The following is a 19145-nucleotide window of genomic DNA, read 5'->3' as shown; positions in this document are numbered from 1 at the left end:
AGCTACATTCCAGTTCGAAGTTAATTGGTAATAGGCTAGTGTCTGTAGCGGCTTAATACAGTGTGGTGTTCAATCTGGACTAGGTCCCAGGGTTTTTCTGCATTTGCAGTTTCCTCGTTAACAAAATTCTGGTGTCTGTGTTATTTCTTTTCCGCATTATATTTTGTTATATAATTGAAATATCACAGGTTGTGCGTTAAAATCAATCGATTAGAATATCCAACTTTTGGTTGTTGATTTACATTGGTTGACACTTGAACATTGGTCTTTGGTACCATTCAAGTAACTCCTCTTATATTCAATCAGGCTCGCAGATTTCTATTTGGTGATTGCGGATTGAATTAAAAGTTAGAGATATTAAACTCTTTGATATACTTTATTCTAGATTGAGTCTAACTGTCTAGTTGATTCTTTAAAAAGTGTATTGGAGTAAGTCCTCTCGGATTGCCAAATGAATTGTTGGGTGTGGTTGTTAGACCCCCGCATTTTCAATTGTGGGAATATATTGACAAAAATAAATGATTATATAGTTGGTGTTGAATTTTAAAATGATACGAATTGTGGGTATATATTGACAAAAACAAATGATTATATAGGTTGGGGAAGAATAGCTACAATGATCAAAATGAGATTGGTTGGAACAGATATTTAAAGATGGATGAAGCAAATAAACTCCCAGCTATTGTTACTTTGGAAGGACATGAATGGGGTAGTTTATGGAATCCGAGCGTTCGGGAGCAAAATGGTGTTATAATCAAAGTTTATAAATGGTAAGGTGAAGAAATACTTAAGTTTCGGAGCAACACTCAGGAAAATGTTAGGGAGAAGGAAAAAAGTCTGGTCCTGTCTAATCAACATGCTAGGACTCACAATATTGTTCCTGTGGAGATGGTTAGTGAATCGGAGAAATGGCTTAAGATACATGGTATGCCACTGAAATTTTGGGGAGAGGAAAATTTCAAGCTTATTGCAGAAACGTTTGGAGGAATGATTAGAATTTCATATGAAACTTTAAGCATTAAAAAGGACACCAGAATTCATTTCTTTAGAATATCTGTAGGGGGTGAAATTGATAAGATCCCGGCGGCAGTGGTGAAGGAGATAGGAGGAATGCAGTTGGTTTTAACCATACATTGCGATGTTTATTACAAACTAATGCAAGACTTGTAACAGCAAGATTACTTAAAGAAAGTGGAAGAATTTGGGGCAAAGATAATGGAGTTTATTACGAATTCTGAACTTACTGATGACTATAATTGAGTCTCACTTCAGGATAATGTAGGTGATGTTAACCCATGAAGAAGAGAAGAAAGGCGCAGGAGCAAGGAGGGTTACACGCCACAATGTACTAAGTCTGGTTAGGAAAATTCGGAAGCTATAAAAGATAGTTGGGTGTTTATACCAAGGCGTAACACTGACGGTCTTTATGAGAGCATCAGTCGAAGCACAGGTTCAAGCACAGCCTCCGGTTCTAGATTTACTCCACTAATGCATAATGAAGACCTAGTGGCTGAGACTTCGGAGAGCACTTTCTCAACAAGAAAATCTCATAGAGTGAAAGATACGGTGGTGCAGAACTTGGAAGAGGTGAAGCAACACAACGATGTGGAAGAAGAAAACCTAATAGAGAATACAATACAAACTTTAGTTCAAGTGGCATGTAGTTATGGAAATATAAACTCAGCGCAGCGTGCGTGATACTTTGAGAAATAATTGTTGGGTGCAATAATCAAAAACAAGAAAAAATCAAATAAGCAAAAGTTATTGATACTTAGCTCCTTTATAATGGAAGTGATCGATTTGATGAAACAGACGAGCTCCTCATATCTCCGCAACAGCAACAAGGCAAAACTTTGAAAAAACAGAGTGAGTCACGTGTTCAACACGTTGTCCTTAAGACATTAGCGCCCGGCTACACTCAAGAGTGATGCTATAGCCCTCAAAGGACGGATATCTCCAGGATAAAATACCCTACTACACCTACTACTAGCATATGTAGTAGATGCTCAACTTGAGCTTGGCAACTCCGAAAAGACTACAAAGGAAAATCTCGAACACTTGAGAAAACAATATAAAATGTTTTTTTCCCTTAGGGGTCCCTCTAAATATAGAGCAACCCCTTTCCCATAGATTTTACAAAAGTAATGTATAATTGACAAATACAACTTAAGAAGAAAAACTCCCCGATGTGGGACTAAAAGGTTTATGTAGTTTCTTAAAACTACTAAAAATTGGAAACTCCACAATGTGGGACTAATAAGTTTCATTCACAAAAGAAAACAATAAATTATAATTTTTATTAAAACTTTAAAAAATTATTTTTATTAATCGTTTTCTAACAATCCCCCGCATGAATGAAAACTCAATAAAACATGAAAACACAGATAGATCTTGGTAAATCAACATCCCAATCTCACGACCCAAACAGACTGATCGTGCAAGTGTTGAAATCATACTAGTCATTTCTACGTCCTCTCCCTCACAAAAAAGTGTGTTGACCCCAGGGTCATACTATGGATTGCACAAATCATAATAGTATTGAGAGTTTTCATCTTTAGTTCTCACATGGTGAGACTACAGATATCTTTCACCAAAGTGAAAAAGTATGAACTAGTGAACCCTTAGTGACCTTTAGGTCCTAAGTTCCAGTAATACAAAAACTATCAAAACGAAAATCACATAAAAAGCGCAGGAAATACCATTTTAGGCAGAGGTGTCCATGAGGTCTTGAACCTTTGCTTAGTGAGATATTACCGGAATTACTTGCTAGAGACAGTGAACTATGTCTTGAACTTCTAGCATTTGATGTAATTCGCGATAACAACCATGGGTGATATCTCCAAGGTTGCTGCCAAGCTCGTGCCGTTTTGTCCAATTTGGCCCTGGACATATCTTGTTTCTCAAAATGCTCTAGAGAATCAAAGCTCATATTCTCATAGGAAGCGGCCCACTTCCTCATTCAGATAGGTGAGTTTCCATAAAGAGTGTTACTGCTACACCCCACTTCAATCTTAAATTGAAACTATAGAACTCATTAAGACTTCTTAAAAGTCATCTTTCACATGCAGTCACACTATCACGTCTACATCATAGGGAAGGGACAGAGAATAAAATTTCTGATAGTGTTTACCTTTACCCACCACAAATTAGTTGTCTCATTCGAAACCTTGATCTTGGGATCTCCAGCCAGCAAGGTTGAGTATCCTTCATGGCAAGTTTAATTTATGAGCTTAAGCCCCTTCCCCTAGATGCATTTCTAACTATCTCTTGGGATAAACCTTTCGTCAAAGGTTACGCGATATTCTCCTTGGACTTTATCCAATCAATGGAAATAACGCCGATTGAGATTAGTTATTTTCAGCTTTATCTATTATAGCTTGGCTAACACAATGTATAGATATAGCTGGCACAGGACTATGCCAGAGAGGAATGTCTTCTAAAAAGCATCTTAGGCACTCGGCCCCCTCTCGTGCTTTATCTAACTCAATACTCTCAGATTCCATAATGAATTGAGCGATATATGTTTGTTTGTAAATCTTCCAAAAACAAACCCTCATACTAGAGTGAAACATATCCACTCATAGACTTAGACTCATCTGAGTCAACTATCCATTTTACATCACAAAGTCCCTCAAGGACAGCAATATACCTTTCATAAATCAAATAAAAGGTAATAGAGTATTTTAGGTACAATAATACTCTACTCATTGCATCTGAATGCTATTGCTCTGGACTACAATTATATCTACTTAACTTACTCACAAAATAGGCAATGTCTTGACTCTTACAGTTCATTAAATTTATCAGACATCCTATAACTCTTGAGTATTCAAGTTAAGATACTGCATTACCCTTTTTTTCTTGAGTATACAAGAATAATCGTACGGAGTATAAGCAGGCTTACAATCACACTGATTGTATCTCTTAAGCACAAATTCAACATAATGAGAATGACTAAGACTACAAATGTTAGATTATTTTCTAATCCTCATCCCTAAGATTATATCAACAAGGCCTAAGTCTTTCAAGTCAACGTTCTCATTCAGCGCATGTTTTTAGTGGAATTAATCACATCTATGTTTGTATCAAGTATAAGCATATCATCAACATACAAGCATACGATCACACAGGCATCCTTAACAAGTGACTTGTGAATATACTTATCAGATTCATTAACTTAAATCCACTACACATTATCACATGATCAAATTTTCAATGTCTTTGTTAACGTGCTTATTTTATAAACCAAACAAAATTTTGTTCAACTTACAAACTTTGTCATCATAACTTTTCACTACAAAGTCCTCAGGTTGGTCTATGTAAATTTCTTTATCTAATTCACAATTTTAGAAAAGTTATCTTAACATCCATCTGATGTATCTCTAATTTGTTTATGACAGCAATAACAATTAACATCTCAACGGAAGTAAATCTCGTCACATGTGAATAAGAATCAAGGAAATATACACCTTCTTTTAGTTAATATCCTTTAGCTAACAACTTAGCCTAATATTTTTCCACAGTTCCATATACCTAATGTATCCTCTTAAAGACTCATTTACATCTCATGGTCTTACTCTCTGGAGGTAAACTAGAAACCTCCCAAGTCAGGTTCTGACGGACTGAGTCCATTTCACTGAATGAAGCTTCTTACCAGAATAGGGTTTCAGTAGATATAAAGGCTTCTTTACAAGTCCATGGCTTAGACTAAGCTAGGCATGTTATGAATTCGGCTTCATAAGAAGTCTCAAGTCTAATTGTTTTACTTCTCTTAGGCTCAACCTTAACTTCATCTTCCTTTAAGATAACTTCTGACTATTTGAAAATAAATCTAGGGGATCAACAACACATCTCTAATGAGGTACAGGTTTAAGAATAAACATGTTCAAAGAACTTAGCATCCCTGGATTATGTAATGGTATTCACAACAAAGTCAGAAAAATCACACCAGAGTATGAAAAATCAGAACACACAACCAAAAATCTATATGTAGAAGTATACTTAACATACCCTATATGAAGACACAATCAACATTTTTGGTTTCTATCTAGTTCTTTTAGGAAGAGGAATGACAATCTTAGTCAAACACCCCCACACTTCGATGCATTCATAAGAAGGTCATCTACCTTTCCATAAATCATATGGAGTTTCATCTGATCCTTAAGGGTACTATATTCAGGATATATACTGGTTAAGAGGACTACCTCCCCCCACAAGCCCTCAGGTAATCCTGAACTCATCAACATGGAAATTATCATCTTCTTAAGGATATAATTTTTATGTTCAAGGATTCTAATTGGTTTTGAACTTAAAGTTTATACATCTTAAGGCTTCTAAGGCATCATCCTTATCCCTAAAAAAGTATACAAGATAGTACCTCGTACAATCATCCATGAAAGTTATAAACCATCTTTTACCATAGTGGTTTTCGGTTTAACTCATGTCAACTAGGCCTAACTGAATTAATTCTAAGGGCTTAGAATTACTCTGAACATTTGTGCTAAAATATTTTATAGCATATTCATTTCACTTTTGTGTTCAAGATCCAAACTACATTTGGGTACGTAGCCTATGCTAGGCAGTTTATGCATTGACTTATAATTTTACGGTTACAAGTCTACCATGCAAAACATTCAAAGACACACAAAAGAAAGCATAAGAATCAACTATGTTCACTTCGTTAGATTTTCCTTCAAACTTATATAGACCCTAAGTCCTATAATTGTTGCCTAAAAAATCAATTCCCTTAGTTATAACAAGTTTTCCACATTTAATTAAGATCTTCAATCTTTTACCATCTTCAAGAGAACAAGATACAAGATTCTTTCATATGCTCGGAACATGAAAAATTCATTCAGTGTGAGAATATTATAGATATGAGCTTATGCTCGACCTTTCCCTTTTATGCAACCTCTGTCGCAGATGAGTTACTCATATAGATTTTCTCGACATACCTTATCCTCTGATAAGAGATAAACATGCCTCTGTTTCAACAAACGTACTTAGTGGCTCCAGAGTCCACCCACCAGTCTCTCACATTGGTTATTAAAATAACTTCCGACATCATGTCAATGAACTCGTTCTAATTTGTTTCAACTAAATTAGCATTAACTTTCTACTTATTAAGGTTTTATGTTGTATACACTTTACTTCCGTATGGCCATGAATTTTACAAACATAACAGTCACCCTTAATTAAAGTAATGTCGGATTCAGTTTTACAAAACATACCTTTCTTATGAAGACTACGCTTAGATTTGTGTTTGATGTTCTCGCTTTTGTCAGCTTTGGAAGACTTGTTTTCATTCACATGCGCCTGGTAGCCATGTTCCTTTTCAATTTCATGTCACAAACTTCGTTTATACTCTGACCACGACATGGTAATTTTCCAATCACCTAATACACCACATCTCACAAACCTTAGTTCAGATAAAATATGATTTTTGAAGATAATATATATATATTTATAAACTTCATTTTAACCACCATATCAAGAAACTCATGGTTACCCCATAAAAACTACTTTAGTTAACAACAAAATTCTGCCCGTCAAAATTTTACAGGAACGTTTCTCGTTTTTGTAAAATATCAAAAAAACACTTTTACAACTCCAAAAATTCTGAAATTTTACGTGGGTAACTATCAGGATGTTTACTACGTTGTGTCAAAAGGGTTCATCGAAATTCTTTCTAGGTAAGAGATAAACTCGAAACTCTACAACTGACCAAAAATTCGTTTTTGTTTTTCACTCCACAATTAACATCCATGATTCACAAACAAACCAACCATTTTCGATTATTACGAATTCTAATGTCTTAAGATTGTTGGGTGCAATAATCAAAAACAAGGAAAAATCAAATAAGCAAAAGTTATTGATACTTAGCTCCTTTATAATGGAAGTGATCGATTTGATGAAACGGACGAGCTCCCCATATCTCCGCAGCAGCAACAAGGAAAAACTTTGGGAAAATAGAGTGAGTCACGTGTTCAACACGTTGCCCTTAAGACATTAGCGCCCGGATACACTCAAGAGTGATGCTATATCCCTCAAAGGACGGATATCTCCAGGATAAAATACCCTACTACACCTACTACTAGCATATGTAGTAGATGCTCAACTTGAGATTGGAAACTCCGAAAAAACTATAAAGGAAAATCTCGAACACTTGAGAAAACAATATAAAATGTTTTTTCCCTTAGGGGTCCCTCTAAATATAGAGCAACCCCTTTCCCATAGATTTTACAAAAATTGTGTATAATTGACAAATACAACTTAAGAAGAAAAACTCCCCGATGTGGGACTAAAAGGTTTATGTAGTTTCTTAAAACTACTAAAAATTGGAAACCCCACAATGTGGGACTAATAAGTTTCATTCACAAAAGAAAACAATAAATTATAATTTTTATTAAAACTTTAAAAAATTATTTTTTATTAATCGTTTTCCAACAATAACATGATTGCATTGTTTTTATGCTACATGAAGAGATTTAAAAGAGCAGCTGATGCTGAAGGTGTGGAAGATGGAGGCGACAGTAACAATCCGAGGGGGATGAAAATATTATTGAATATGAAGAGGAGAATATGATTGTGAATGGGAGTGTTGAAGAAACACATAGTGTAGAAGGAATTCGTGTTGTCGGGGAAGAAATAATCACTAATGGATTGTAGAATCTTATGTTGGAACATAAGAGGCATGGACGACTTCGATAAACAAGTTTCGGTGAAGAATTTGATTCTTTCACAGAGATGTGCAGTCTGTTTGATTCAGGAGACGAAAATGCAAAGCATGACTGATTGTTTTGTTCGTCAGGTTTGGTATGATGAAAATTTTGGTTGGACTTACTGTAAGGAAACGTAAGAACGTCAATGCTATTTGATTAGTCTAGAGATGATCAGGAGACGATTTAACCGCTAATGACTCGACTAGTTAAATATGAACGTTAATTTATAGGAATTGATCTAACAGCGATCTAGTTACAAAACTAGTACCATTGAATAGATCTCGAAAAAATTATACGAAATGGAATACTCAAACGTGTCATTCGGATACCAGACGAAGAAGAAAACATCAGATTTATATGAAGGGAAAAATGGTCTTTTGTGTTAGACCAACCTGGCTTCCCATATCCAATCTTCTGGGCGCCTCAGTAATACTCCTTTGGTCTTATCTCCAAGACCCTTCGAAGAAAATCATTTCTTATCTTCTCTTCTTCTTTCTTCTCTTCTATTCTTCTATGTTCTTTCTCTTCTCCTCTCTGTTGATCTCGATTTGAGCGTGTTTTTTTCTGAGTGATTCATCTTAAGCTTAGTAATATATTGAACTAGGGGAGAAGGTGATATTGCTGCTGTCCTTTGGGCTTTGGAAGAAGCAAAAAATTAGGGTTTGAGAAATTAATGAGCCAGGGTTTCATTTGAGGTTCATAGAAGAATTAGAAGACGAAGATGATGGTTTAGGGGATTGAGTTAAGTTGGGTTTATTATGAATTAGAATTTGAGGTTGAAGAGTGGTTTTTATTTGATATTTAGGGTTTCTGCAATTGTTTTTGAGTTTGTGTGAAATTGAAGATGAAATTGAAGGTTTAGAAGTCTGATTGAGGATGGGTTTGTCACGAATTAAGAGTTAAGGTTGTTTGTTTTGAAGATGATATTAAGGAATTGAAATTAGGGTTTATACTCTATTATTCCCCAAAATAGAAATTAGGGCTCTTGGTAGGAATTGAACCGAACTGGTGGGTTGTTACTGTCTTAAGAAGAGTTGGTGAATCAAAATCAAAATGAGAAGCAGAATCTGATTTCAGTTGCTTGAGAAAAGTTATCTTGAGGTAATTATTTGTTCTCAGTAAATCTAGTTTATCTATTCACTTCAGTTTTGAGTTTATGAGGTTGTTAATGATATTAGAATTGAGATGAGATTACTGAGGATAGTGGAATTGAAGGGTGATAACTGAATTAGGGGTGAATGAGTTTACCTGAGATGAAGTGATGAATGTTGCAGGTATAGAATGAAAATGTTAGTAAAGTGAATTGTTGGATGTTGCTGTAATAGATTATATGGTGTTGTAGTGTTGAAGTTTGATTGTGAAGGTGAAATGAAAATGGAGTTAAGGATGATGATGTTGTCTGTCTAGTTGTTTGCAGGTCTGGTGTTGGAGGTGGATTGTATGGATTTGAGATTGCTCTAGAGAGTTTAGTATGAGTCGCAGTTAAGGGTATGAATGATTTGAAGGGTTAGATGAATGTTAGGGGATTTCAGGTGTGCAGTTTTGTTGGTGGTATTAAATTGGTGATGTTGAAATGGTTTGGATTGAGTCTGATGAACTACAATTGCAAGGATGTAAAGTTGGAGGTACTGTTGGTGCTGAATTATGTAGGTGGTTGTGTTGAGAATCAAATAGAATGAATGAATGTGTTGTTGGTGTTATGTGAGCTGTTGAAGTTTTTATGTGCAGGTTGTGGTTGTAATGGATCTGAGTTAGGTTATGTTGAAGTATATAGATTTTGGGTTACAAGCTGAGTTGTGGTTGAGTTATAAGTTAGACCTGCAAGTGGATGTATTTGAGTTTGGTGATGATTATAGAGTTGCAGTTAGTGTTTGTTGTGAAAGCATGGAATTGCTGAATTGCAGGTAAGCGGAGCTTGCATTTGAAATAGATTTTGAAGCTTATTACTTATAATAAAAATGTTGTTGTAGTGTTGAGTAATTATAGTGTAGTCTGTTAGAAATGAAATGGTAAAGAAGTGGGTGTGTGAAATGAAGTTGAGATGATACTGTAACCTAGAAAGACTGTTGCTTGGATTAAGTTTGCAGTCAGCTTAGCTGACTCGACCTTGTGTTTCTGACTCGGTCTATCTGACTGAGTTAAATGTGAATTTGGTTTACCTGAATCAGTCTTCTAACTAAGTTGACTCAATAATCAGACTTGACCCGATTCGACTTAGTAACCTAACTAGTTGGACCGTTGACCAAGACATTGACTTGACTTTTGGACGTTGACCATTAGTTGGTCTTTGACAGTCTGTTTGACTGTTAGTTGACCTGTGTGTTCAAAACTTGTTTGTGTTAATGGGCCGGACCAGTTTGGTAGATTTGGGCTTAGGACTAGTTTTCCTATTTTGATGAATTGGACCCTTATGTTCGAATTAGCCTTTGGCTCTTTCTACATAGTTGTAGATCTTCTTAAGACTTATTGGACTATGAAACCAACCCAATTGAATTAGTAAATCCTTATATGTGGAGAATCATACATGGGCTTCGAACCATTAGATAGATCATGTAGCCTATAACTAGAGACTGGTGCGAGATTATGTTGTGAACATTGTATCGGCCTTTTTGGATAATCTTTTAGAGTGCTTGTGTGATTAACAGTTACTCTTTATTAACAACGATCGATTTAGAGGATGAACCGGTGGATTGAGGAATGCGAGGTTGGCATGGCTTGTCATCAAAACAGGTGGGAACTCTTGTAACCTTCTTGTAATCATTAAGTTTCTGTTCAATAGCGAGCATGATGTGCCTTTACTACTTGTAAGAATAATTGTGTGTAATTAAATGGGTATGAGTTGCGATATGTGTTACCTAGTATCCCCGCAGGGAGTGTTTATGGTTTCCCCATGGCTAATTGCTAAGTCTTATTCAACACGGGAAGTGTAAATATTATATAGCACGGGAAGTGCAATATAGCCATTTCAGCACAAGGGTGTAAGTATTATTACTTTTTATTTTATATGGTAAATTTATGTTTTATTTAGCACTGGAAGTGTAAATATTACTATGAGGTATTGGGGAAAACTGTCATATGCATATCATGACTGTCTGATAAGGTGTTAATTGCTTTTTTATATTGTTATACTTTAAAACATGCATTTCTTTCCTTAAATGCTATAATTTTCGATGTTTTGCTAGGTGTTTGGTGTTAAGGTGTTAATTGCTTTTCTATTTTATTATACTTTAATTGTTTATCTTTTAGTAGCATGTTAGTGATTACCTGAAAGTTATATATTTCCATTGGGCACCCCTTTGGGATGATGTGCTCACTCGTTCAGTAATCAGAAGAACTGGTGTGCGCGCGAAGATATCTGTTTTCGTAGATTAAAGTTTTTAGCGAACTGAAGATGTTTGTTTATCTTTTATGTATGTATTATTTCTTTCTTTGTAAAACAACACATTATAATATTCATATCACTCGAGCGATCTTCATTTATGTCATATCATAGTGTATGGGTTTGTTTATGGGGTTAGGTTATGAAATTGAATTCTTAAGATCGTTAATCGAGATTTCATGCTTCAATGAGGTTATAATCATATTAGCTAAGCAGGTGATTAGGTTGGTGCGTCACACTTACATTCCTTCAAATGGAAATAGCGGGGAAATTCTAACTATTTGGGACAGTAGCAGATTTGAGAAGTTGGACGAGAGGCTTGGTTTAAATAATATCAATGTATCTTTCTCGAAAAGAATCAATGGGTATCAATGGGAAGTTTCTAATGTGTATATCCCTTGTGAACATGAGCCAAGGACGGATTTCTGGCAGGACATGTCTGAAGTGAGGAATTGGTGGATAGGGTCTATTTGCATAGCCGGTAATGCAGTCCATTCTAGTGAGGAAAGGAATCGCGGTGTTCGAGACAGTCGTAATACAACAATGTTAAACACTTTTATCCTGAAGAACGAGTTGATTGACCAACCTTTGACATGTGATGCATTCACGTGGTCAAACAATCAAGTTGATCACTGTTGTGCAAACTTGATCGTTTTCTTTTCATTTAGAATTTGAAGAGGCGTTTCTGAATGCGTTGTAGGTAGTTTTGACGAGAACAATTTCAGATCATAATCCACTTTTGGTTATTTTTGAATCGGTTATGCCTTCCAACCGTACTTCAAGTTTGACAGGGTGTGGATTTAGCACAAAGATTTTGCTCAGAATGTGAAGCTGTAATGGGAGAATTTGACTTATTCCGGCAGTGCAAGCAAACGTTTCTTTTTAAAGCTCCAGAATTTGAAAGATTCACTTAAACCTTGGAAAAAGCAGGAGTATGGTGATATTTCTCGAGATAAAAATGAGCTTACAGTTAGAGTTCACGAGCTAAATATTTTGGAGGAAACGGTTACGCTTCATCATATTCAAATGGAAGAGAGAACTTCATGTAACTAAAGTTGAGAAATATTCAAGCAATATAAGAAATGACATTTGAGATCGAAAAAAAACGACTTTTGGTGGGGAGATTAGAATTCTAGATACTTTCATAGTATGGCTGGTGCAAGGAAAAAGCGAAATACAATCGCAAAACTTCAGGTTGGTGGAGTAGACTGTTTTGATCAACAAATAATCAAGGAAGAAATCTGAAGTTACTATATTAATCTGTTTACTCATAGGGATGAGGTAAACTCGAATATGGAGAATTTACATGTTCCGAAAATTATAGAGGAGGACATATTGCGGCTTGAACGAGATTTGAAGAAGGAGGAAGTTTGGGAAGTGATTAGGAAAATTGGGTGTAACAAAGCACCAGGGCCACACGGTTTCACTGTTGAATTATTCAAGAGTTGCTGGAGTACTCTAAAGGAAGATTTCATAAGACTGGTCAAAGACTTCCATAGGTTTGGTCCAATCGATTGGCGTTTCAATTGTTATTTTTATCTTATTCCAAGAAAAGGAACACTCTTACCCTCCTAAAGACTATATGCCATTAAGCTAGTATGATTGATATGGTGTATAAGATCATTTCAAAGCTTCTCGTAGTTCGGTTGAAGACGGTGATGCCGAGGATGATTTCTGATTTCCAGGGGGCTTTTATCCATGGTATACAAATGCTAGATTGTGTTTTAATTGCAAATGAATGTGTTGATAGCATGATGAAGGCTAGGAAACCTGGGATTCTGTGTAAGATCGATATGGAGAAAGCTTTTCATAATATTAATTTGAATGATTTGTTCACAATTTTGCAAAATCATGACTTTGATGGTAAATGGATTTTTTGGATTAAATGGTGTGTAACAACTACTCATCTTTATGTTCTCGTGAATGGTGGTTCTACAAAAAATTTAAACCAAGTAACGGTTTAAGGAAAGGTGACTCTTTATCTCCGTATCTTTTTCTTTTGGTCATGAATTATCTCTGTGAAAATTTCATGAGGATCCCACTAGTTTTCGTACCTTTGCCAATTTATATTGACAAAAAGGGGGAGAATTAATGTGCATTTTCATAATACAAATACATATAGTTTACGGATCATTATGTAAGGGGGAGTGGTTTTCATGTTGAGATGAAGTATTGACTAAGGGGGAGCGACACATATCACCTTAGTATTGTTGTCAAAGTTGTGATACAATTGAACTTTGATGTTGTGTAATAATACTATGACACTGTATAAAAATGATTGAGAGCATTTGTTTTCTCATTGTTGTCGCTACGTATCTTCAACAACTATGATGCTGAGTTGAACACGTTTAGAATCATAGAGTACTTGGAAGTGACGAAGATTTCGAGTCATGTTGAAGATGCCAAGGAGATCAAGCATTTGGATGAGAAGCTACAAATTTTTATTTATTTTTTAATCCATATGTATTGATAGTTTTGTCACTACAATTGACAAAGGGGGAGATTGTTAGAGCACTGCTCGGTCGAACTCGCATGCGTTGCTATCTCAAGCATGTTTTTCAATGTTAGTGATCAAAACTATAAGTCTTGATTTCTTGCCTATTTATAAATGTCTCGGACTAGAACATAGATTGTGTAGTTGAGCTTAGACTTCACGGCGTTCATCATTTGAAGACGAAGAACTACTACAGGGAGATTGTGGAACTTCATCGACAAAAGGTATGTGGAGACTTAAACTCGTCTATCACTTGGAAAGTCTATTTCTACTTTATCTCCTATATTGAGACATAAGTCGTATTACGATATAGTTTTCGAGATGAGTTTATCTCGCTTGCATATTTCTCGAAATATGTGTTAGTAAGCTTTCGCTTCGACTAAGTTCATCTTATATAATGTGAAAATTTCCGAGTAATATCTTACATGGTTTGTGTGATACAATTATTTGGTGTTGTCTTGGAATTTTTCGTTATGATTATTTCAATAAATTGAAAATTGCTTTGATGCCAATAATGTGTGAAAACGGCTATTGTCATCTTCTAAGAAAGTTTCAATGATTGAAATCAGAGCTTATAACACTTAATTGTTATTGGATATGTCATGTTGTGCACTGTTGCACATATGTGCATGTAATCCATGTCCGGAAACCACAGTATGCGTACCCGTTTGCTTACCTGTTGGTTTGAGAAATCCAAGAACCTAAGTATGTGTATTCGTTTTCATACTGACGTACAGGTTCCTGTCCGAGAATTTCTGCTGGGATTTAAAGTTCGCATACCCCTATGCGTACTGGCGAAACCCAATCTTAGTCCGGGTATTTCAAGTATGCGTACCATTTTGCATACTTGAAGGTTAAATTTCTAGAATCGGTTATGAAAATGAACATAAACATTTATATAATAAGAAATGCAATCTTTGCAAACCGTGGATATAATGTTCATGATTGATTCGAGTGAATCAAACCGATTTTGCTTCAATTGTGTTCTTGTATAATTCTATGAGAATATAACAATTGAACAACTCTTTAACTAGTTTCATTTGAGTCATTTGAACTAGTTATGGTTAAGATGAATAAGGTTGATGTGAGAGTAATCATATGGCTAACCTCGGTTAACTATTTGTGAACCAACATGGTGTACACGTTTGGGTTACATAAACCTAAATGGGGGCACATTTCATTTGTGTGCAACAAGCTAAGTTCGATTTGATGGTTGAAAAATATTAGCTTGGTTAAATCAGGTTTTTCATCTAACGGTGAATATTGAATGCTTTGTTACCTAGGTAACTTGGATTGCAAACCCTGATTTGAAAACAATATAAATGAGAACTCTAGCAACTGGGAAAACTAATCCCCACACCTCTTATGTGTTACTAGTTGCATAAACTAGAGTCGATTCTCCTTTAACCTTAGGTTTATGTCGAGACTCTGTAGGTTAACGACTTGAAAGACTTCATTGGGATTGTGAAGCCAGACCCAACTATTTTCCTTTTAGTTGCGTGTTCTGATCTTGCCCGATTATATCGTATTGAGTTCAATTGAAATAATTGACTCGAGATTAATTTCTCTGATAGGCAAGATAAAAGTAATCCCAAACATGTTCGTCTCATCGTTTGTGATTCCGCAATATCTTGTTTCGCTAGTCGATCAAGATTATTGTGAGGTGATTGATAATACCAGGCTGTTCTTCTGGAATATAAGTCCGGTTTATCAACCGATTCCTGTTCACCTTGATCTATCAAAACACGGAACAAAACATCTTGGGTATCTCTGTGGGAGACAAATTTATTCAATCTATAGACTTTTCAGTGTGATACAGATTTGTTTATCAAGTCTTCGACTTTGGGTCATAGCAACTCTTGGTTGTGGGTGAGATCAACTAGGGGAATCAAGTGCGTATTATACTGCTAGGATGAGAGACGTAAGAAACGCAACTGTACCTTGAATCAGTGTGAGATTGATTAGGGTTCAGCTACAGTCCAGTCCGAAGTTAATTGGTAGTATGCTAGAGTCTGTAGCGGCTTAATGCGGTGTGGTTTTCAATCTGGACTAAGTCCCGGGGTTTTTCTGCATTTGCGGTTTCCTCGCTAACAAAAAATCTGTGTCTGTGTAATTTCTTTTACGAATTATATTTTGTTAAATAATTGATAAGTTCAATCAATTAGAATATCCGACCTTAGGTTGTTGATTTAAATTGATTGACACTTGAACATTGGTCTTTGGTACCGTTCAAGTTACTCCTCTTATATTCAATCAGGCTCGCATATTTCTATTTGCTGATTGTGGATTGAATTATTAAGAGTTAGAGATATCAAACTCTTTGATATACTTTTCTCTATATTAAGTCTGACTGTCTAGTTGATTCTCTAGAAAGTATATTGGAGTAAGTCCTCTCAGATTGCCAAATGAATTGTTGGGTGTGGTTGTTAGACCCCCGCATTTTCAGTTGGTATCAGAGGAGGCAAATACATTAAATACCTTTTATGTCTATGTTTGTAGCGATCTGATATGTACAGAGGTGTTATCTCTATAAACGTACCACCAGTCTTCGATGACTCAAATTACTTGTGGTGGAAAACTGTTATGTGTGCTTTTCTTCAAGCGCGTGATTTTCAATCATGGGTTTATGTAGTTAATGGCTATGATTCTCCTGTTGTGGCAATAGGAAATACGACCGTTCCAAAGGATATTGGTGCATATGACGCTGCCGAGATACTTGCTGCAAAGAAAAACTCCGACGGTTTGAATGCCATTACCCCAGATCTTTAGCACCATGCGACTACGTGCACTCGGTCTAAAGATGCTTGGGATATCTTAGAAATCGTATTTAAAGGGAATAACAGTGAAAAGGAAGCTAGGCTTCAAAACCTAAATTCCGATTGGGAAAACCTTCGTATGGCAGATGAAGATTCATTTGATGAGTTTAATCACAAAGTTTCTGAAATTGTTAATGCATCATTTGCATTGGGTAAGACTATTCCTAAAAAGGACATTGTGATGAAAATTCTTAGATCGCTGCCATCTAGATACGATTCTAAGAAGCATGCCATCGTTGAAGAAAATAACCTTGATGCTCTCTCCAGAAATACGCTGGTTGGAAAGCTAAAGATCGTTGATCATGAGCATACATCCAAAATCGGAAAGGATGTTGCCTTCAAAGCACAAAATAACACTAAATTACTTGACAAAAGTAAAAGTGTTTATGTCTCTGAGGATGATCTTTCTGAGGCTGATTCATCAGATGAAGATCTTGACAAGTCAGTCTCCTTGATCACAAGACAGTTTATAGATCTCTTATTGAAGAGAAGTAAACGGTTCTCCAGAGACAAACCTAGGTCATCAGTTAAACCTCACAATCACATTCCTCCTAAATATATGGATGCTGACGAGGCTGATGACGAGGATATGCCACAGTGCTTTAAGGGTAAAGGTTTTGGTTATTTTGCAAATGAGTGTCCAAACTGTAGAAAATACACTGAGAACAAAGGTCTTTCTGCAACCCTTGATGAAATGTCTGATCACTATGATTCCAATGAAGACGGAAAATCAAGTGTCGCTCTTCTTTGTGAATATATTGATTTTGATAATTGTAGCAATACATACATAAATTTTGATATCCTTTCAGAAGGATACACAAGCAATATGGAAGAGAAAGTTGACCTTTCTATTGAAAACTCTCTGTCTGATTTTTCACGTTCCACTCTGTGTCTAGCAGCATGCACATCTCGGGCGTCTGAATCATCTTATCCATTGACATGCTCTTATTTTTCACTCAAAGGTCATGAACTATCAAAGTGTTTCAGGTACAAACAAAAGATGAGATATGTCAATAAACTTCAACGAAGAGCAAATCGGCTAGCAAACAAGCTCAAACTTGTTCAAAAAACCGCTGAGGTATGTAAGATTTTATCCTCTTCAAAGAAGTTAGTTTCCAAATAGAAGACAAGATCACTAGGAAAGAGAGTATGGTCTAAACATTTTGATAGACAGGGTTCTATGAATTCCTTTCAAAAAGGTTATGGTAGACAAATTGTTGTTCACCACAGCACAACTTAATTGTGTTGTTTTGGTGCATCTTGTCTCATGTGCCTCATTAAAAGAGACAAGATTGTGCACACCTAAGGCTTTAAGAAGAAAAAAAATGTTTTTGTTTTCTTAGATTTACCATGTGTTTTGTGAAATTTGAATTCTTTCATATTGGAAGGGACTTCCCTGTTTAATCAATAAAAGAGGGTTATTCTCTACAATTATACTATCTTTAGGGTTGTGATTGTGCGTGCGTGAACCTGTGTGGTTAAAGGTTCTACATTCCTTTTCCTTCTCTGAAACTCTTTTCATCTAAAGACTGCATGTTAAGTTTAAATTGTGATTTCCTCTCACAAACCCATACACGTATGGATATTCCAAGCATCATGTGTTCTGATGGAAAAGATGTTAATATGATTGTTAAGCCATCAATCATGAAGGAAAAAGAGAAATCTCCGTTACCTCCTACTTTGAAAAGAAAAAGAAGGAATGTGAGGAATCCAAGAGTTGTTCCTTCAAATTCTCAGAAGTTTTCTGGTGTTCTTGAAGAGTTGAAGGAAACAAGGAAGGAGATTCAGCAAATAAAGGCTTTTGTTATGAGAACTCTCAAAATTCATAAGGCCCTAGTTCGACATCATCAGCCTAGAAGGTTTGTTGGAATTGACTCCTTTCTTCACGAACCTTATGTACCTATGGCTTTTGACGACAAAGAGTTCGGGGATGATAAAGAATTCTTCAGAGGTCTCAATGTGTAGTAAATATTCTTATGAGAATTTAGTTCTTGTGTTTTTAGAAGAATAACTAGGGTTTGGAATAGACATTATTGTGAGTACACATAGCTATGTCCAACGTTTTCATCTTCATTTTTTTGATTTATTCTAAGTTTTTTGGAAGATGATGTTTGCAATTTTAATATTTATGATTTTATATATTGCAATTTTAATATTTATGGAACATGTTGTTTACGTCCGTGAACCTGTGACTGTCCCATACTTGTTCAGAAGTTATCTCTATCATGTCGGTGTGAAAGTATTGATAAAATATAGAATGAACTTTTGACAAACAAAAGTTAAAGCCTTTATGTCATTATGCAAATTTTGATGGAAGAAAGGATGAACTTTTGTTTACAAGGATTATGTCTATTATATGTCATTGTGAAAATAATGATGAAAGAGAGAATGAATTATTGTATATTCCGCAGTATTGATCGATCTCCGATCCACATTTTTGTGCACATACTGTGTTGCTCCGTAAGTTCTCTTATGTCATGACCAATTGAATTGATCATTTTTGTGGTTGATTTAATTGAGAGTTTTGGATTCAAATTCATGTTTTCATGTGATTTGGTTATATCCAAATAAATCCTTCTTTTCTTGTAAAAGCAAGGTCGCCTTTGTTGTTCTTTCGAGAATGACATATTATGGGGGAGAGTTCTTAATTGAACTTGTGCTTAATTTCCAAATCTTTGTGGGGAGTGCGGCTGTGGAATACTATAGGGTTATCTTGTATATTTATAAACTCCTTG

Source organism: Papaver somniferum, chromosome 11 (assembly GCF_003573695.1).
Source record: "Papaver somniferum cultivar HN1 chromosome 11, ASM357369v1, whole genome shotgun sequence".
Classification (NCBI taxonomy): domain Eukaryota; kingdom Viridiplantae; phylum Streptophyta; class Magnoliopsida; order Ranunculales; family Papaveraceae; genus Papaver; species Papaver somniferum.
This window is presented reverse-complemented; position numbering follows the sequence as displayed.